The sequence below is a fragment of the Amblyomma americanum genome, chromosome 1 (genome assembly GCF_052857255.1).
Source record: "Amblyomma americanum isolate KBUSLIRL-KWMA chromosome 1, ASM5285725v1, whole genome shotgun sequence".
Lineage (NCBI taxonomy): Eukaryota > Metazoa > Arthropoda > Arachnida > Ixodida > Ixodidae > Amblyomma > Amblyomma americanum.
In genome coordinates, this window is record NC_135497.1 from 556,324,377 (window position 1) to 556,346,013 (window position 21,637).

Here is a 21,637-nt window from a genome sequence, read left to right on the forward strand (position 1 = left end):
TTAATAATGTTGCTTCGTCTCCTACTTACGTTACTTCTGGTGTGCCTCAGGGCAGTGTTTTGGGCCCTTTACTCTTCCTAATTTACATAAATGGTTTGCCACTTAATGTTTCTTCTCGCTTACGTATTTTCGCTGACGACTGCATTATTTACAGATCAATTAACAGTACTGACGACCACCTGGCCCTTCAAAATGACCTTAGCCTAATTCATAGTTGGTGTAACACCTGGTTAATGGCTTTAAATGTGTCAAAATGTCATGTAATTTCTTTTAGTCGTAAGCGTGACAACTCACAATTTTTATACAACGTCAATAATAACGGATTGTTACATACAGTATCGTATAAATATTTGGGTGTTCACTTAACCGATAACCTCTCCTGGACAGACCATATTACAGCCGTTTGCGCAAAACCTTCAAGGACATTAGGTTACCTACGTCGTAATCTGAGTAATTCACCTTCCCACATCCGCAAATTGGCCTATCAGACATTTGTTCGTTCTCAGCTCGAGTATGCATCATCCATTTGGTCCCCACATCCTACATACTTAATCGAAATGCTTGAATCAGTCCAGAACCGAGCTGCCCGTTTCATTTCACGTAATTATAGCCATCACTCCAGCGTAACGCCAATGAAACTCGATCATTCCATACAGCCTTTAGTTCTTCACCGTAATATCGCTCTGTTATCCTTGTTTCACAAATATGTTTATAATGCCACACAATCCACACTACATATCCAGGCCGCCTCGAACACGTCTCGTCGTTTAAATAACCACTTAAGTTTTGCGCGCATGTACGGTATGACACATGCTTTTAACTTTTCCGCACTCCCTACCGCCATTCGCTTGTGGAATAATCTGCCTGATCACATTGCTTCCGAGTCAGATCAAGAAACATTTCGTCATCTCCTACACGAGCATTGTTTATAAAAGCACTTACAAATAACTTTATCTTGTTTCTCACACTTGGCAATCTGCTTCGAACTTCTTTGATATTTGTGATGCATTGCTATCTCGCTCCTGTGAATTGCTATTTTATGCTGCGTCGTGTGTTCACTTGTATGACCTGTATATATTATTGCTTTTTTGCGTCTTTTTCCCTGAATATCACTTCAAGAATTGTACTCCCTGATATGTTCATTCTTTGTGTATTTTACTTTCCAGTATTAATGCCTTACGTTAAGTTTTACTCACGTTATTTCCTTAAGTGTACCTTTGTGGCCTTTCATTACTACAGTTGTTCCTGTTTCATGTTTTTATCTTGGTAGTAATGTTGATGAGCCCTGTATTGAGGTGTATCTTTTGTATACCACTTTAGAAGGCTGCTTACTCTGAAACCCCCCTTACACAATGCCCCCATGGGGCCTGTAAGGTATTATATATATATATATATATATATATATATATATATATATTCTCGTGTTTCAATCCCGTGAATTTTACTTTGCATTTTGCATTGTATAAGCGTGACACGATCATTTATCTGTAACATACTCTTTTTTGTTTTGTTATTGTTCTCTTTTGTCAATTTATTCTTTCTCTTTTGACCTTGATTTTTCTCCCCCCTTATGTAATGCCTTCGGGCCTTTAAGGGAAAAAATAAATGAAATGAATTCAAGCCACGTTCAAAGGTGTTCCTGAGGCACGTGGATGACTGCTTTTCCACTCTGAACAAGCAGCATCTACAAAGCTTCCTTGAGTATCTCAATGCCACGCAGCCATCTATAAATTTTACCGTGGAAGAGGAAATGAATGGCAGCATCCCGTTTTTGGACATCAACGTCAAGCATGCCGCGTGCCGCTTAAGTCTTAGCGTGTTCCGAAAGCCGACGCACTCCGGACGTTATCTCGACTTTGAATCGTCCCACCCCTTGGCTCACAAACGATCCGTCGTCTCGTAACTACTGAACCGTGCAAGAAGTGTCTGCACAGACCCGGCAAGCTTCAGCTACGAACTTAAGGTGGTAAAAAGGGATCTCGAGCGAAAGGACACCCCAGGAACCTTGTGAACACTATGTCAAAAAACTTGCAACATACGAGGGGACAACGGGATACCACCGCTAAAACCATGAAGCATGCTGCAGTTCCTTGTGTACCTGGAATCAGTGAAACCCTCTCCCGAATCTTCAGGAAGCACGGAGTGCACATCGTCCACGTGCCAACAAGCAAGCTACGTGCCGAACTTGTCAACGTAAACGACCCCCTGTCACGCGCCAAATTTCCTGGTGTGGTCTACAAAGCTCCTTGCAATGACTGCACATTCGTCTATATCGGCGAAACCAGAAACTTCCAGCGACGAATGAAAGGTCATCAAGGCGACGTAAGGAACAAGCGCGCATCAAAGAAAGCTATCGCCGAGCACGTTCAGACCACCGGCTACGAGATAGCCTGGGACGAGGCGGAGATTGTAGCCACAGAAATGAATAATTTGAAAAGACTGCATCTAGTATCATTAGTCATTCAGACGACGAAAGACACCTTGAACAGGAATCAAGGCTCTCTTCATCATATCTACGCAAAAAGATTTGGAACAATCCTGAAGACCATATAATCCCGCCTTCTTCTGTCAGTCTTATTGTGAACAAGGGTCCCGTACGGGACCCGAAACGCCATTTTCGTTTGTATGTGACTTGATCAGTGGCCCAAACTTCACCTTGTTATTATGCTTCATCCTGACCAGACGGTGTTCCGTCGAACGTTAGAATACGCTGATACGATATCCGGAAGCTTCAAAAACGGGTTCACCGACGGAAATCTGCGACAAGAGCAGAAAGACGTTCAGGCGTTGCTTCCGGGTGTTGTCGCTGCTACCAAGTGATTATGAATTACTGATAAATAACACCAAGAAGGTTTTACATGCAAATATGTTGAAAAATCTAAAGAAAGTTCCGGTACGGTACTCCCCCGAGGTAGCATGCGGGTAGTGGAAGAATTCCCGACTAGTGCGGACATCATGAGTAGAGCCAACTTAACAGCTCTAGCTATCTCTGGTTTGTACATTTTTATTGTTGTTGTTGTTGGGTACTTACACAAAGGAGTGTGTTGTTGGCATTAACATGTTTATTAAGGACACCGTACGGCCAACGGCAGTGGTGTGTTAAAGGAAAGATGGAGCACTTTTCGAAAAAATAAGTTCTCTACGTCACTTTATAGCTTTTAGTGCGCTGAAACAGAATATCTCATTCAAAAGAGCGCAAATAAACACAAAAACCTGTTTTCTAGAAGAAAACGCGTCCCATCGCCTCAGGGCGCCGAGCGAACGCCGCTCTTGACCGCGATTGGTCGGGACCGTCGTGACGTCATCCACGGGGATCTCCGGCCGGCACCGACGGCGTTGCTGCGTAGCGGGTTGCTTCAGCTGGCCTTTAACGACTACGTTTTGGAAATTATGGATAATTCAAGCAGTATTGAACAGTTTGGACTTTCGCCATGCATGTTCGAGCCATCAGCAGCTTCAGAAAAAGGCCGAACCAACGACGCCGCGGAGTGCGCCGGCAGCGAAAGTCAAGTCGCGACATTTTCACGGGTTGGAAATCTCGACTGGATGGATTGGTGGATGACAGACAGCTTCTATTTACACAGGAAATGGAGACCCCTTACTACTCACCGCCCCCGGTACGCAGGCTAACAAAGGCTAACTAAAGGCTAACAAAGATTTTGTCTCTTCGCGGCCTCAGCCGCCAGGCGGATTGGCTTGTTTCTGCCGAGCGGGTTCTTCGCTGCGCAGCAGGGCTTCCCAGCTTTCTCTGCTATCAATATCTTCGTCGACTCCGGGTAGTCAGCGCATTCCCATATTCTTTGCTTCCGGGTAACCGTCGAACCACCGGACTGTCGGAACCTGGACGAGTGCGCGCAAACCTATCCCGAAATTGTTGAGAAGTATAGACTAAACAGAAAACTGGTGCCACCGCCTATTAAGAAGCTAAATAATAGAGAAGTGACCGCATGGCGGCGCCTGCAAGCCGGAAATTTCGTTAACCCAGTATGGGCCTTTCACGTCCTATACAGGGTAACACGAAAACCAGATCTCGACTGATACGTATGTTTTGCGTAGGTGCATGCGCGTGCATATGTTTTGTGTAGGTGCAAATGGCAATAAAAAAAGTAAATTGCGCAGAAACGCTTTTGTGTACCGCTGCTGCATAAAAGCCTGGCCACCAGCTTCTTGTAACGCCTGTAAACATGATCTAATTCAGATCACCGGCACGCTTACACGAGTCGCGCGAGGTAAAGCATTTGTTTGTTCATTTATTTATAGTTTCTTGCCTAATTACCCCCGAAGGCCTTTTAGAATTACAAAAGAATGCCAAACTGGATGAGTTGGAGTGGGTGCACTGCTGTACTGCAGCGCGAAGAGACGAGGCGACCGGGAGGAAGCTCGCGTGTGCGCTTTCCTTCTGTCGCATGTTCGGGATACTGTTCAACCCTGAAGCTTTTGCACTTACCCCCGTACGTTTTTTTTTTCCATGCTGAACACGCTTTTGAACAATAATTATGGCTGCGTTTCGGAGCTCGCAGTGCTGCTCATCAAAACTATTGTGCTGCGAGATGTAGTTGCTGCAGTTGCGTATCGAGATAACGAGCAGAATTACTTGCGGCAGATATATGCGTACCACTGCTCGACCAGTTTGCCGTTCTGACTCAAGGACAAATTTGTGTGAATTCTGGCGCCATTGTCGATCGTCAGCCATGACCAAGCGCTCATGAATGCAAATGTTTGCTTTGCTCAAATATACTAGGCTTATATAATCGTTTTTTTTTGTTCAGTTAGGTGCAGCTGCGTTTGCTGCGAGCTGATGAAAGATTAAGAGAATTGCTTGTGCTGCCATGAGGTGCAAGCAATCAGGAACAAGCAAAAAGGCACACAGTGGGTAGCGAGCTCAAAAAGTTTCAAGACTGTGTGCCTTAAAGACAGTGCTGGAAGTGGCCTTAGCTCAGCGTGGATGTGAACCAGCTGGAAACCGCAAAGGGTTTACAAACAGGTAAGAAAGTTATATAACGAAAAGAGAAATATTGCTGCACATATTTTGTGCAGGCAGTTTCGGCACGCTGCGTACCACCAGATTGTATGGTTAATGTGGAAGAGGCTGGGGGAGAACAACCGACGGATCCTACCAAGCTTTGTGCTGAGCGCTGTTCAAAAGAAGTACCACGCCAAAACTGGTTTGTATACAGGCTTCAAGCATTACACGGAACGCCCGCACGAGAGAAAGGTGGGCTCGGCAGCTGTGCCACTGCGCGGACAAGTAACCCTCTTGTCTTCGCCATGCAGGTGCTCCTTCCTGTGTTCACACATGTGCTGTTGCCTGTTCTGGCTGCTGCCTGCGTTGACGTGCGGCCACGTTATCGTCATCACTACGGCAGTCATGAAGCTGATACCAATTCCGTAACAGCGGCTGACGTCACGTTTACCTGGATTTCGCCACCACCTGGCTCTGGGACCATCCGTTCGTCGTGGGAAATACAATCGCCGCAGACATCATGTTTTTCGCCACCTATAAAAGATCGCCCGTGGACCGCGGCGCCTTGTGGGCTCGGCAGCTGTGCCACTGCGCGGACGAGTAACCCTCTTGTCTTCGCCATGCAGGTGCTCCTTCCTGTGTTCACACATGTGCTGTTGCCTGTTCTGGCTGCTGCCTGCGTTGACGTGCGGCCACGTTATCGTCATCACTACGGCAGTCATGAAGCTGATACCAATTCCGTAACAGCGGCTGACGTCACGTTTACCTGGATTTCGCCACCACCTGGCTCTGGGACCATCCGTTCGTCGTGGGAAATACAATCGCCGCAGACATCATGTTTTTCGCCACCTATAAAAGATCGCCCGTGGACCGCGGCGCCTTGTGGGCTCGGCAGCTGTGCCACTGCGCGGACGAGTAACCCTCTTGTCTTCGCCATGCAGGTGCTCCTTCCTGTGTTCACACATGTGCTGTTGCCTGTTCTGGCTGCTGCCTGCGTTGACGTGCGGCCACGTTATCGTCATCACTACGGCAGTCATGAAGCTGATACCAATTCCGTAACAGCGGCTGACGTCACGTTTACCTGGATTTCGCCACCACCTGGCTCTGGGACCATCCGTTCGTCGTGGGAAATACAATCGCCGCAGACATCATGTTTTTCGCCACCTATAAAAGATCGCCCGTGGACCGCGGCGCCTTGTGGGCTCGGCAGCTGTGCCACTGCGCGGACGAGTAACCCTCTTGTCTTCGCCATGCAGGTGCTCCTTCCTGTGTTCACACATGTGCTGTTGCCTGTTCTGGCTGCTGCCTGCGTTGACGTGCGGCCACGTTATCGTCATCACTACGGCAGTCATGAAGCTGATACCAATTCCGTAACAGCGGCTGACGTCACGTTTACCTGGATTTCGCCACCACCTGGCTCTGGGACCATCCGTTCGTCGTGGGAAATACAATCGCCGCAGACATCATGTTTTTCGCCACCTATAAAAGATCGCCTGTGGACCGCGGCGCCTTGTGGGCTCGGCAGCTGTGCCACTGCGCGGACGAGTAACCCTCTTGTCTTCGCCATGCAGGTTAGGAAATCATACTCTCTTTTTGCAAAGAAATCGAGCAACTACTTCTTAATTCAGCTGCCGAGCCCGCAGTGTTGTACTTGTATTGTCGTTGAATGCTTTGCTGTTGTCCATTCGTTGCTTATGCAATCCGGTGACATAGAAACTAACCCTGGTCCTGACACTGCCGCCATACTTGCAGAACTACAGAAACTAACATCGGGCCAAAGCACGTTAATCAGCGAAGTAAAAGACCTCAGCAGCAGGTTAGTAGCGACAGACAAATCGATCACCGAATAAAGTAAGCGCATTACCGAATTAGAAACCCACTATCAGGACCTCGCATCACTTAAAACAGAAGTTGAATCCGTTAAGACTGATGCCGCCATGTCAGCGAGCCAAATCAGTAACCTCGAATCCAGAGTAGACGATGCCGAAAACCGGTCGCGCCGCAACAACCTGCTATTTTATGGCTTACCTGATACTAGCTCAAAGGAAACGTCCTCTGAGTCTGAAGAACTGGTCACCCGCCTTTGCAGTGAAAATTTGGACATCACCATAGACCCAAAAGAAATAGAAAGAGCACATCGTCTTGGCCGTCACTCAAGTGAACGATGTCGACCCATTATCGTTAAATTCACTTTCCATAAGACAAAAGAATCCATCCTAAAAAACGCCCGGAAACTAAAAGACACCGACTACAGCATAGGAGAAGACTTTTCACATTCTGTCCGTAAGGCACGCAAACATTTACTACGTTTCGCGAAAGAAACATCTGATAAATACACACTGCGCTTTAAAACACTGTACATAGGCCCCAAGCAGTATATATTCGACGACTTGACGGAAACGGTAAAAGAAGTGCCATAGCAATCACACTCTGCTCGCTCTAAAGCAACTCCCCGACAGCACACCCCCCGAACTAATCTTACCTTATCTGCAGTATTTACTAACATACGAAGCTTTTTACCGAAACGGGAAATCGTATCTAGTCTTGTGTTATCAACCAACAGCACCCTTCTCATTCTTACAGAAACGTGGTTAACAGGCAATATCAGTGATACCGAAATTTTAGCTGCGCTGCCCAACTTTAAAGTTTACCGTAAAGACCGGGAAAGAGCCCGTGGCGGTGGCGTGCTCATAGCCGTACATCAGCAGTTTTCAGCATCCTTAATCAATGTAGATTCTAACTTAGAACTGCTATGGCTGCTCTGCCACGCTGCCCCCCGAACTGTGCTGGTAGGAGTCTGTTACAGGCCACCGCAAAATGATCCGGACTTTTCCTACAAACTAAGCAATGTGCTGAGTGAACTGACATCATCGTATCCTAACGCAGATATTGTTCTTTTTGGTGATTTCAATTTTCCCACTATTGATTGGCGTAACTACACCTCCATGACAAATTCTTCAGAAGCAAAAAATTTTGTCGATGTCTGTCTTAACTTCAACCTTACTCAGCTAATATTAGAGCCAACGCGCATTGCGCAGAATTCCGCCAACACTCTAGATCTGATATTAACCAACAGCCCTGATAGCGCAACAAGTATTACATACCTAAGGGAAATAAGTGATCATAAAGTCATTCATGCTACCTTCAGTTTTACACCCATGCTTCGTCAAGTTTCCAGGAAAACAATTCGTCTTTATGAAAAAGGTGATTTTCAAGCAATAAATGAAGAACTAACTGCTTTTTTTACAACTTATGAAACCGATTTCCACACAAAGTCTCTTAACGAAAATTGGACGATTTTCAGGGACAAAGTTCACGGACTAACAAACAAGTACATTCCGGTAGCTAGTTTCCGTGCTAACCAGCAAAAACCGTGGTTTACTACGGCCCTGAAACGCCTGGAAAACAAGAAAAAGCGTCACTATCGGGCAGCAAAGCGGAACCCAAGCCAAGCATCATGGGAAAAGTACTACACTGCCGAAGCTGATTACCTTGCTGCTATCCGCAACGCAAAACACACCTTTTTCCACTCTGACTTGCCAAAAATGCTAATACACAACCCTAAAAAATTCTGGCACGTAGTAAACCCGAAGGATACACGTACAATTGTTCTTACTAACGATATGGGTCAAACCATCAGCGATTGTGAATGTGCTGACATTTTCAATAGAGCCTTTTCAACTGTTTTTGCGAAAGAGTGTGATTTACCTGCTAACGCTTTCATAAGTTCCTTCACAGCGTCAACCATGGATCCAGTTTCTTTCTTCGCAGATGGTATATCATCTCGTATCGAAAACATCAAGCTAACGTCATCAGCCGGGATCGATGAAATTAACTCGAAATTTCTGAAAAATACTAAGCACATTTCCGCGGCCTACTTATCACTATTGTACTCTCAGTCTCTCTCTTCAGGTAACATACCGCATGACTGGAAAGTGGGAAAGGTCGTCCCAATCTTCAAGTCCGGTAACAAAAACTCGCCCTTAAATTATCGACCCATTTCCCTAACAAGCATTCCTTGTAAAATCATGGAGCATGTAATTTATTCTCAAGTCATGAACTTTCTCGATTCCAACAATTTCTTTCATTCATCACAACATGGCTTCCGTAAAAACCTTTCCTGTGAGACACAACTGGCTACATTTGTTCATGACTTACATGCTAACCTTGACTGCAACCAACAGATTGATGCTATTTTTTTAGATTACGCAAAAGCCTTTGACAAAGTACCACACCAGAGATTACTACTTAAGCTCTCTTACCTAAATATTCACCCTAGCATTCTAAACTGGATTAAGGAATTTTTAACAAATCGAACCCAATTAGTCATAGTTAATAACGAATTTTCTGATTACATTCCAGTAACCTCAGGCGTCCCCCAAGGATCAGTGCTCGGACCGTTATTATTCTTAATATACATTAATGACTTGCCCCTCCACGTATCATGTCACATTCGTATGTTCGCAGATGATTGCGTCATTTATCGTACTATTAATAACTCTTCCCACCAAGAAGCCCTCCAGACTGACCTAACTAACGTTCAGAAATAGAGCGACCTGTGGATGATGACACTTAACCCTCAGAAATGCAAGATTGTATCCTTCACCCGTCGCACTAAACCATTTATTTTTTCGTACAATATAGCTCAAATCCCAATAGAAGCAGTTAACTCATTTAAGTACTTAGGAGTCACGCTATCTCATGATTTATCTTGGCGCACACATATTTCTAATGTAATATCATCCGCGAATAAAACACTAGGCTTTTTGAAACGCCACTTACGTCACGCTCCCCAACAAGTTAAACTCCTGGCTTACCAATCGCTAATCAGACCGAAACTAGAATATGCATCCCCCATATGGAATCCGCATCAAATATACCTCATAAATGCCCTCGAATCCGTCCAGAACCGTGCCACTAGATTCATCCACAATACCTATTCATACCAAGTCAGCGTGTCGTCTTTAAAAGCAGAATCCGCCTTATCAACCCTTGTTATTCGTCGCCGCATTGCCAGCCTAAACCTGTTTCATAAGTTCTTTTACAGCACCCACGGTTACGCAGGCTATATCACATCACCAGCTCGCATATCGCATCGCACTGGTCACATTCTTCAAGTTGCCTGGCCTCGGACCCATACGACCACGTTCGCTGCCTCCTTCTTCCCCCGAGCAGCATTAGATTGGAACGGCCTTTCCCACAGCATCGCCGCTATCACCTGCCCATCCAACTTTCCCAAAGCACTAACAGATCATATTGTATGTTGAACCCACATGGCAACCATTGTACTTATTTTTTTTGTATAATCCACCCCTTATGTAATACCCCCACGGGGGTCCTTAAGGTAATAAACTGAACTGAACTGAAAGTAAACGGCACTGGCAGAAGATTACGTTGATCTGTGGTTCGCCAAAGCGCGGCCCGCAGCGAAGCAAGCGCAGCCGGACGGCCGGCCGACTCTCCGTGAATGGCGTCACTTCCGCCAGGTCTCCCTCTCTGCCGTCTCCCCACGCGGCGCTTCCGGAAGCGACCAGGGCGTGCCGGCGGAGGGTATTTAAGCGATCGCAGCTCTGTTTGGGGATAGAATCGGGAAAAAAATTACATAAATGATTTTCAAGGTCCTTTCTTCCCAACCACAGCGTTTCACGCGGTTTCAAAACCGTTTCAGCTGCCCTTTAATGTTCCGTAAATGCAATTTGGGGTGATGTGTCAGTGGTGTGTTTTTTGTGTGTGCCTGACGTCTGCGGTGTGTTGTGTGCTCGGTCGAGGATCTCCACAGAAGATAGTCGGTTGGCTGGAAGTCTTGAAGATGGGGATTATGTGAGCAGTCTTTTAGGGAAAATCTTTTGAGAGGGGGCCCTTGTCACATGCGATAGGAAGTTTGAAATAGAAGTATGAACTAAAGTTCGTAGAAGACGACGAGGATGACGATAAGCATGACGTACATTAACCCAAGAATAAAGATGAAGTATTCGGTGAGGTGGGAAGAGATGATTGGTGGAGAAGAGAAGATGAAGACGACGACGACAAGGATGACGTGTACCAACGCCAAGGCTATAGAAGGGCTAGGGATAGCGGAGGTTCCGGCGGGTCAGGATCACCTCGGATGGAAGAGAGCAACGCCGGCTACTGCTGCGGTGAGCTCGCGTTCTACGGCGTCGCACCGTGGACTTCCTGCCGTTCCTGACAGCCCGTTCTGGGGTGTCAACGGCTGACGAAACCACCTGCTACGGCCAGGGGCGCCTCCACCACTATGGCCACCCATCCGGGTGGTGCCCACAACGCCAGCATCACCGGCATTCCCTCCACGGGCACTTGGACCGGGAGCTAGTACGACGCCGCCAACGAAGCCGTCAGCGAGGCCAGCCCGAGCACTTCGAACGCCACCTCGACGCCGGCCACCTGGATGCCACTGACTGGACCCATGCAACGCTTCATCAGCACTGAACCGTGAGCACGAACGACAAACGCTAGTAGAATGGGTGTTCCCTGGTGGTGTGTATTGGTAGTCTTTGTGTTTTGTGTTAGTTTTGTTAGTCAGTTTTGTATGATAGTGTTTGTGTCAAGTAGGGTTATTAAATGTGAGTCTGTGTGGGTACACCTGTCATCTATTACATTCTCGGCCCGACAGTTCTCCGGGGATCCGTGACAGTGTTACTACCAGAGTGCTGCTTCAAGCGTCGCGCTCAGTGGCTCTATATGAACCCTATATTAGGCAACTGGCAGCAGGTGTTTTCTATGTTTTTTTTTTCTTTTTTTGCGCGAAGAGAGATGCCCGGGATGTAACCCGGTGACTGGCGTCTGAAAAGGACCTCCTGCGTTCAACTTACGATCACAAGCACATCGAATATCGCGTCTAAACTTCTCATAAGAGCCCATCAGAACGCGAACGAGTTGCAGGCGTCGATCCTAGCACTGCTCGCCGCGCGACTGAAGAGCAACCATGCGGATTAAGAGACGCAAGCTATCACATTTTGAGGCAGAAATTCACTTCTAAGCCCCCAGCCGAACCGTCCCCCAACCTGTCCCGCTCCACGGCTCCTGCCTATCGCTATCGCCACTATTTGACCGCGATAAACTCGTGGAAATGTGTGTCCTGCTTCTCTTCAGCTTTTCGGCTCATCCAACGGCAGAGCAAGTCACCGGGATATCGGGAATTACGCTCTAAAACATGCAGGCGTGTGTAGGGCTGTGCCTGCTGGCCCCTTGGAGGAAAGCCGGGACTAGCAAGAATTACCTTGTTTATTGCATCTCGATCGTCTCTTCCCATTTCCTTCAAAACACTTCATTGAATAATATTCCAAGGCAAAGAACACCAATCACACGCGTGCTCACGAGAACGACGGTTGAGGTCGCAGAATACCGTAGTCAAGCAGGAGCTCAAAAGAGCATCGCCCCTCTGAGGCGAGCACGACGGGTGAGAGTCAGGAAGCGACGACTAAGAGAAAAGTTTAACTCCTGGAACACACAAGGCGCACAGTACCGCCTTTTGCCTACACAACGAAAGCCACTAATTCGTGCCATTCTTTACCGCCGTGCCGCTGCGGTGGCTCGGTGGTTATGGCGCTCGGCTGCTGACCCGAAAGACGCGGGTTCGATCCCGGCCGCAGCGGTAGAATTTCGATGGAGGCGAAATTCTAGAGGCTGTGCGATGTCAGTGCGCGTTAAAGTGACGGTGAGAAGTCTATCATTTTTTTGTTAGCAAAATCTGACAGTTCGGCATTTCATGGCTTTGTTGCCGCTTGTCCGGGAACGAAAGATGAATTTATTTCAAAGAAATTTGGATTCGAAGATGAAAAAGTTTTCCCTCCGCTCCGATTCAAACTCGGAGCACTCTTATGACGTCACAGGACGGAGTGACGTAAACGCAGACTCCGTAATTTCTGGTGGCTAGCTGTGCGGTCTAGCAGCAGCCGAAATGAAAGCTACCTCTGCCGCACGTTGAAGGCATCTATCGAGGGTCGCTACCGTCGCTTCGTTTACGTTTGCACCGGCTTCTTGCCAGCGTTACGATGGGTCCCGTTCCCGAGCCCGACGGCGAAGTTCTCGCAAAAAAACTCCGGCCTGCATTTCGGCAACCTCAACCCCACAGAGCGTGCGATGCTTTTGAGGGAGCACGGTTATGTTAGCCGCCGGCGGGTCGTTTACCCCTTCCGCCGTGAGCAGCCGTTGCAAATTAATTATCCTAACCTCAGTGCGGGGAGTCGCGAAGGGCGAGGACAAGGTCGGCGCGTCGCGCGCATCGGAGGCTGTCTGAGGCTTTGGGGCTGTTACGTTTGGAGACGCCAACATGCCAAGAATATTAAAGCCACTGGGACTCATCAATCTACCGAGGCTTCAAAGGGCCGTCGATGTGGTTGCAGCGCTACGAGTGCAGGTGGTGGCGTCTACAAGGGTCATTCCCCCCCCCCCCCCCCCCCTGCTGTTTAAGGGGTGAAACGGCTCCCCGCTGTCTGAGAAAGGCTTTAGTGAACCTGTCTTTTGTTCTCAACGCCGGACCAGCCCGGGACATTTTTCTCCCGGAGGGGACGGCGGGGGAGCCGGCGAGCGGCGGAACTGCAAATCAGCCGTGACAAATGCGGCCGGGTTTGGCTAAGCCAACGTCTCTGGAATCTTCGTGCTTCGAAAACAACTTCGACTTGGACTGTGCTTTCCCACGCTCTACGTGACAGCTTCTGCGAACTGCGGTGGGATCCATTCGCCCCCACACTACCGCTGTGAAGTGCAGGTGACTGACCTTCAACGCTCTCAATGGGACCCCCTTCGGGCTATTCATCACTGAAGCCTGGACAGCGCGGACACTCATCTGCCAGAAGTGGCAAGAGTGTGTGGATGGGGGCGGACCCGGAAGACTGGACACGTGATCTACATCACAGTGATTCGACGCATTTTTAATGAACTAGATTCCCCAACTAGGGACCTGGGGACAGCGGACCCTATTTAAGCAGCGATCTGGCGTGTGTTCGCCAGCTCCCGATTCACTCTTTCAATCTTTGTATAAATGTAAATAAACCCTTCAGTCTCTCCTTCACCTCGAAGACCCTCTCATCTCTTCGTCAACCCCACTACAGCAGTCTCCCGATCCGGAACCCGGGGACACCGACCTTGGCGAGAGACGGCACAGGCGAACCAGGGGCCCGCATCTAACAACTGGTGGCAGCGGTGGGATCGACCATGCGGCGTGGTGTTGCTTCCGTGGGTGAGTGCTTGAACTTTGCTTGAGATTCGCCAGGCTTCAATTGTATGGGTTAATACATTGAACTGCTGGGAATCGAGGGAAGTTGATTAGTGAGTCTGAGTGCGTTTAGCTCACGTCAACAGTTGTGCAGCAAAGTTCAAGGCTCGGAGCAGTAAACATGGATCTAATGAAGTTGCCAAGGACAGATTTGCTGTCATTGTGCGAAGAGTTGGGTGTAGACGTAGGGGTTAAGATAAAAAACTCGGACATTTGCAAATTGCTCTTGGAAACCGAAGAGGAAAGAATAATTATCGATACGTGGGAACTCCTCAATGATGAGCGAAAGAGAAAGGAAGATGAGCGAAAGCAAGAGGAAAATGACCGAAAGAAAGAGGAAAATGAGCACCAACGGCTAGCGGCCGAGCGAGAGGAACGGGAGCTCAGAAGGTCACAGCTCGCGTATGAGATAAAGAAACTGGAAGAGGAGATCTCGAGAGGCAAGACTCCAGAGAGAGCGAGTCAGGCCGGATCGTTCCAGTTGGACAGACGTGACGACGTAAAACGGTATTGTGAAACAGCGCATAACCTGCATGAAGATTGTGGAGCTGTAAGTGCGTCGAAACGCAGTATCGAAAGCTACGCTGAGACAGATGACGGAAGCTCAATTGCAGACGAGCAGGGTGTTTCAGGGGTAAGCGCTCAGACCGATAAGTGGTCGGTGGAGGACTGCCTTCAGGAAAGAGAAATGCCCAACTCGGGGGCAGCGGAAGGTCCGTCTGTCAGCAGTGTGGAGCTGACACTGACCTGCGAAGGCAAAGCGGCCAGTTTGCAATTAGATAATGGTCTCCGAGCAGAAAAACTAGATGAATCTAGTTGTGATCAGGGGACGCAAACGGAAGGGTCTAGGCGTAAAAACAGGAAGAGGGCACGGACCAAGAAAAAAAGGTTGAAATGCCAAGCCATAAATACAGGGGCGCAGACAGGTGCTAACGTTAGCACAGATAAAAGTGCGGCAGAAGGGGAAGAAAAGACTTCCCGCATGGGACCTTGTAATTTTGCAGCTAAAGTTACTGGTCAGGCGGCACGCGCAGATGCTTCTGAAGGTTACCCCAGAAACAGAAAGAGAAAAACGCGTCTACCAAGCAGAACAGGAGCGATGTTCTTGAAAGGGCATCGGCCAGCGTTAAGACCCAGACAACCCGGACCTGACAGAAAGGCGGTAAAGAAAAAGGCAAAGTGGCAGGAAAGATCAGAAGGCGCTAGACGGCGGTACACCCGGCGCATGCGAGCGCAGGAGTCGAGCAACACAGACCGCGCTCGCAGGCATGTTCGGCGCGCGCTCTTGAGAAAGATGGGTCCTTCACTTTCCCCACTGTATTCGAGGAAGCGCGCAGGGCGAAAGGGTAGCCGGGCTTGCTTGGGGCGAGAACAGAGAGCAGCTTCTTGCGCTTGTCGCGGTCCGGCGCCCGAAATCGGTTATCGGCACTGCGTGGGCTACCGGGGCCTTTTTAGCGCGTCGAGGGGCTGTGGAGATGACAGTAGCGATCAGGGATGTCTTCTTTCAGTTACCCATTGTCACGAGTTGACAGTCGTACCATCAGTCAGAGCCCGACCCCGGCGGGCGCGGCTGAAGGACTAATCCTTTCGACGCGGGGGTGGTGAGCCATGTTTGACCCCGCGTAGCAATTCGAAGCAGCTGTTTTTTTTTTATTCCTCTTTTTTTGTGTGCGTGTAAAAACGGGGAAGGAAATGCTACTTTGTTTTAAGTTAAAGATTTGGATTTGATCAGGTGTTGCTGTTTTCTTAACAGTTAGATCAAGGTTATTGTGCCATTCAGTAAGAAAGGACATGTGTTAATTTGGGATGCTACCGAGTGATAACGGCACTCACAGGAGGGCAGCGAACACAGTTCTTGAGCAGTCGTTGAACTCTGCGTGATAGAGCCAGCAGAGAGCGACTACACCTCCCCGCTGATACTCGTGGAGGCACCAGGCAAAGATCCGCGACCTTGCGTGGACTACAGGAAGCTGAATACCATAACGAAGGACCAGCTGTACCCAATACCGAACTTCGAAGAAAGGATCGAGACAGTTAGCGCGGCACAGTACATCTCCACCCTTGACCTAGTGAGAGGGTACTGGCAAGTCCCCCTCTCAGAAAGCGCGAGTCGGTATGCAGCATTTATTTCTCCCATGGGGGTATTCCGACCTTTGGTGCTCAGTTTGGGCTAAAGAATGCACCTTTTAGCTTTTCAAAGCTAATGGACATCATCCTCAAGGACTTGCAGGATTTCGCGCTGCCTTACCTTGACGATGTGGCCATTTTTTCTAACTCTTGGGAAGACCATGTTTCCCATCTCAGGAGGGTACTGACGAGTTTGAGGGACGCTGAGCTAACCATTAAGGCCGAAAAATGTAGTTTTGGCTGCTCACATGTCACCTATCTTGGTCATGTTGTCGGTATAGGGACGAGGAGGCCGTCAGACCTCAAGATAGCCCCTATCGCTGAATTCCCGCAGCCCCGAACTAAGACGGATGTACGGTCATTTCTCGGTCTTGTGGGGTACTACCAAAGGTACATACCCAACTATTCACAGCTAGCAAGTCCTTTGACCGATGCGCTTCGCAAAGAAAAGCCGAATAGCGTTATCTGGGACGCAGCAAAAGAAATTTCGTTTCAGAGCTTGAAGAGCGTGCAATTTCGCGGCCCGTGTTACGCGCGCCGGACTACAGCAAGGAATTCGTGGTCCAATGTGACGCCAGCGACCGGGGTATGGGGGTCGTATTAAGCCAAGTCGGAGACGACAATGAGGAGCACCCTATCCTTTATGCCAGCAGGAAGTTAACCGTAAGGGAAGAAGCCTACAGCGCTTCGGAAAAGGAATGCGCTTGTCTGGTTTGGGCCGCACAGAAGCTAGCCTGTTATGTTTACGGGGCGAAATTTACTTTCGAGACAGATCATTGTCCGCTTACATGGCTGCGTCAAATGTCGCCCAAGAATGGCCGCTTGCTTCGATGGAGTCTAGCCCTCCAGCAATATAACTTTTCTGTGCGATACAAAAGGGGCAAATGTCATGGAAATGCCGACGGATTGAGCAGGTTATTCCCATAATTGAGGTATCCGTTCGGTGGCAATTCGGTACCTTTTCGTATTTTTTTAGGTACTAGTTAGCTTTGTTTTGGCGTGGTGTCCTATTATCCTTTTTCTTTTGCTTCCAAATTTGCCACCTCTCTTCAAGCCGTGTTCGGCGAATCGGACTTTGGCAGCGAATTTGGCAGACATGGAAGCTGTTCTTAGTAGCCGAGATTACTGCTGTCAGCTACAAAATTTTGTGCTTACGTTTACATTGACAATGCAGTAGTATTGCAAAACAGCCTGGCGGCTCTCGGGTGAATTTCGTGCACTGCCTGGGGAGTGGCGCCATGTTGAGTGGCTGATTTCGACTAATGCCTCCGTTGTCCGAGGTTTAGGACTCTACTCTGTGCTTGCAGACAAGATGCAGAAGGGCCTCCCACGCTACAACTCAAGTCATCTCTCCTCGACCAGTGATTGTGACCACTGGCCGATCGAGATTTTCCTGGCCGCGGAGGAGCTGTTACGTTTGGAGACGCCAACATGCCAAGAATATTAAAGCCACTGGGACTCATCAATCTACCGAGGCTTCAAAGGGCCGTCGATGTGGTTGCAGCGCTACGAGTGCAGGTGGTGGCGTCTACAAGGGTCATTCCCCCCCCCCCCCCCCCCCCTGCTGTTTAAGGGGTGAAACGGCTCCCCGCTGTCTGAGAAAGGCTTTAGTGAACCTGTCTTTTGTTCTCAACGCCGGACCAGCCCGGGACATTTTTCTCCCGGAGGGGACGGCGGGGGAGCCGGCGAGCGGCGGAACTGCAAATCAGCCGTGACAAATGCGGCCGGGTTTGGCTAAGCCAACGTCTCTGGAATCTTCGTGCTTCGAAAACAACTTCGACTTGGACTGTGCTTTCCCACGCTCTACGTGACAGCTTCTGCGAACTGCGGTGGGATCCATTCGCCCCCACACTACCGCTGTGAAGTGCAGGTGACTGACCTTCAACGCTCTCAATGGGACCCCCTTCGGGCTATTCATCACTGAAGCCTGGACAGCGCGGACACTAATCTGCCAGAAGTGGCAAGAGTGTGTGGATGGGGGCGGACCCGGAAGACTGGACACGTGATCTACATCACAGTGATTCGACGCATTTTTAATGAACTAGATTCCCCAACTAGGGACCTGGGGACAGCGGACCCTATTTAAGCAGCGATCTGGCGTGTGTTCGCCAGCTCCCGATTCACTCTTTCAATCTTTGTATAAATGTAAATAAACCCTTCAGTCTCTCCTTCACCTCGAAGACCCTCTCATCTCTTCGTCAACCCCACTACAGCAGTCTCCCGATCCGGAACCCGGGGACACCGACCTTGGCGAGAGACGGCACAGGCGAACCAGGGGCCCGCATCTAACAGGGCCAATAGATTGTGATTCCTTGAACGGCGCTGTTGCACGGTACAGCAGGCGGCGTCGAGGAGGTTTCCCGCGGGTGCAAGGGCCAGGTTATTGATTCTTTTGCCACAAAAAAACGGATGAGTGTTCAAGGGCGCTCGCGTTTAAAATTGCCGGCTTGAAAGTAAAGCCGACGCTCGACGCTTCAACGGGTTCCGCGCGTTTCCGGAGGTACGGGGTCCACTGGATCGGGCTCTCTCGCCTACTTGCATGTACAGTACCTTCTGATGTGTACTGTGAATGAATTAAACTAGCCGAAAGCTCGGATAGAACAACTCCGCCCAACTGCCGAAGCTATTGAATGGAGCCGCAAACAAACGAGTTGGAGGAGAGCGGAGTCACGGTCTCTGCAGGTTCCAAATCTCTTTTTCTTAACTGCCTTGTATCTTGTCTCCCGTCCCTAATAAACGATTTCCGTTAAGTAGTTCGAAGTTGAATGGCGCAGCCTATAACGTTTCGCCGGGCAAGCGTACGAAGACACAAGTGCACTTTATACTGCAAACTACCTTGTACGAACGCCGACCATCGTGCCATTTTAAGGTAATAAAATGAAATGAAATGAAATCATAGTTTTTCGTCGACCGTGGCGATCATCTGACCAGCCTTACCAAGCTCCTTCAAAGGTTAACTAGCACTTGAAGCGGCACTTGGAGTTCCTCTGCTGTTCGGCGCTTGTAAATCGAGGCGCGTCAAAAACAAAACCACGGGGCACGCAAAGCTCATAGACGCGAAGCGCCATAAAAAACGGAAACTCTCCTGGCCACCTGTGGCGCCACCAAGCATCGGTTTTCTTGGCTTTCAACATTCAGGTTGTCTTTTGTCTGTCTTCCTTGTGTGATAAAAGTGCACTATCGGTTTCAAAACAAAACTTACTTCAATATTGAATCGCGCAACCTTTCTTTGTCAGCCTCGGAGATTCGTGGCGGCCATGGAGGAAGGAAATTTCATTCAAGGTGGCTTCTCTTGCCCTATGACGTCATCACGCTTGTACTTGCGAGATTCGCCTGTGGCAGCATGGAGGAAAAAAAAATTGAGCAGTGAGCATCCGGCGAGAGACTTGAAGCCTAGTCGTAAAAAGTAAAAATGCATTAAAAAGAAGTCAGTCCCCCCGTGACCACGCCACGTGATAACGTGCGGTGATATCTAGCGCTGCTGGGTGCCCGCATGCGCGGACTAGCGCGGCAGACTGACTGTAGATCAACCTCCTTGCTGTAGACGCCCGCGCCACGCAGACGCGCGCACTAAAACATACCAACACCAAAATACTAAGGGCTGACTGTGAGAGCGAAAAACGGGGGAGTAACGACTCCACGAGCGCTTGGCTCGCGAAGGCTGTCCGCTTGGCGTCGCGCTCCTTCCTCAGTTTTTTTTTCCTTCGTATGTGGCAGCGATACCTGTATTTTGCTTCTTGCTATTTTCTACCTTACAAGAGCTTTGTTTTCAGTAAGAGCAGCGTTTTTGTGATCAGGAGCTGGTATTCTATCGATACTAGCCAACTTAAATTTCTCCTCACTGTCCCTTTAAAGAACCCCAGCTGGTCGAAAATTCCGGAGCCTTTCACTACGGCGTCTCTCATAGCCTGAGTTGCTTTGGGACGTTAAATCCCCATAAATCAGAAACCATCTCCCTCTTTGCCAAAAACGGTTACCGAGTGGAACCGCCTTCCCGCCTCCACAGTCTCCATTTGTGATGTGATTCACTTCAAGATCGCGGTTGAAAGTGCCTGTAACGCTTCCCTAAACAAACAGACGCGACGGACACAGAGGCTTCTCAGCGGCACCCAGCTGCACGGGGAAAAGGGAAAAGATAATAAACGCTCCCCCGCTTCTGCTAGACGGATAACATCTCCCGGCACCCTAAGATATTGCTCTCGACCAGGTGGGCCAATTTTTGGTCCTCTTAAGCTCATTTATGTCTTCACCCTGTGGAAGCTCCAGCTAGGCCTAAAGCCAAGTAGCCAGTCTCCAGCGTTCTTCGCGGACGCCATGGCGGCCTCCTCTCGCCGCGGATACGATCCCGAGACGATGACATGGACAGAAGTCGTCGCAGGCGCATTGCCTCCGCCTTAAACTTCCACTCCGACGCAGGAGATAGTGGACGAAGGTCTCTTCCCGTTGGTGGCACTTGGTAAACGCCAGCAACGCCTGAACACCTCGGCGGTCAACGGACCCTCCGTGAGTGCCGCTGTTTCTGTGCATCCGAATACTGCAAGCTCCAACCCTCAGCTCTCTCAAACAGTGGTGTCGAAGAAATGGCGGCCCACCTCAATGCCTCGACTCCGCAAAGAAGATTTCACGATCGTCATCAAGCCTAGATTGACAATCTCCTTGAAGACGGTCCTGCAGAACGGTGAGCTTGGTGCTTTGCTCTCAGCCTATGTAAATGCCTCTTCGGTGGACACGCTTAGTATCTGGCCCATCTGGGACCAGAATATCATCATCGCCACCACTCAAGACGTCAATGCGGCGAACGCGCTTGCTCGCGAATTTGCCCTTAAATCTTCCAATGGCTCCATTGGCTGGCTACCGGCGATGTTCTGTATGCTTCAGATGATAGGTGCAGACCAGGATTATGAACAGGGTCTAATCTTTTCAGGTAGGATGCTCTTGCTGAACCATATACTACGCACCCGAAGCCCAGCTTGGAGCGCACCAGAGAGCGATAGATTTTTAAAAGGCATGCTTTGTCAGAACACCCCCCCCCTCCCCCCTCGTTTTCGTGGGAGCACTTTTGAGACATTCAGGGCTTGAGAAGCTTTCTTTTTAAGGCTGTTATTGTGTGGTAGAAACGTGAGTTTCTCGTCAAAAGTAACGCCTTAAATTTTGTGCTCTTGTTTAATTGGTAGAGCGGTTTGGTTCAAGTATAGATTAGGATCAACCTGTAGGCCCTGTTTGAAGGAGAACAGAACAGCTACTGTTTTTTGAGCAGGAAACTTGAATCTATATCTCTCTGCCCAAGCAGCCAATTTATTTTGTGTGATTTC

General features: G+C 49.1%; 1 pseudogene; it reads left to right on the top strand.

The window, feature by feature from the left end:
- The first annotated feature begins 5,258 nt into the window (after positions 1–5,258).
- LOC144116353 (uncharacterized) lies at positions 5,259–7,785 on the top strand (annotated as a pseudogene).
- The last annotated feature ends 13,852 nt before the right edge of the window (positions 7,786–21,637 follow it).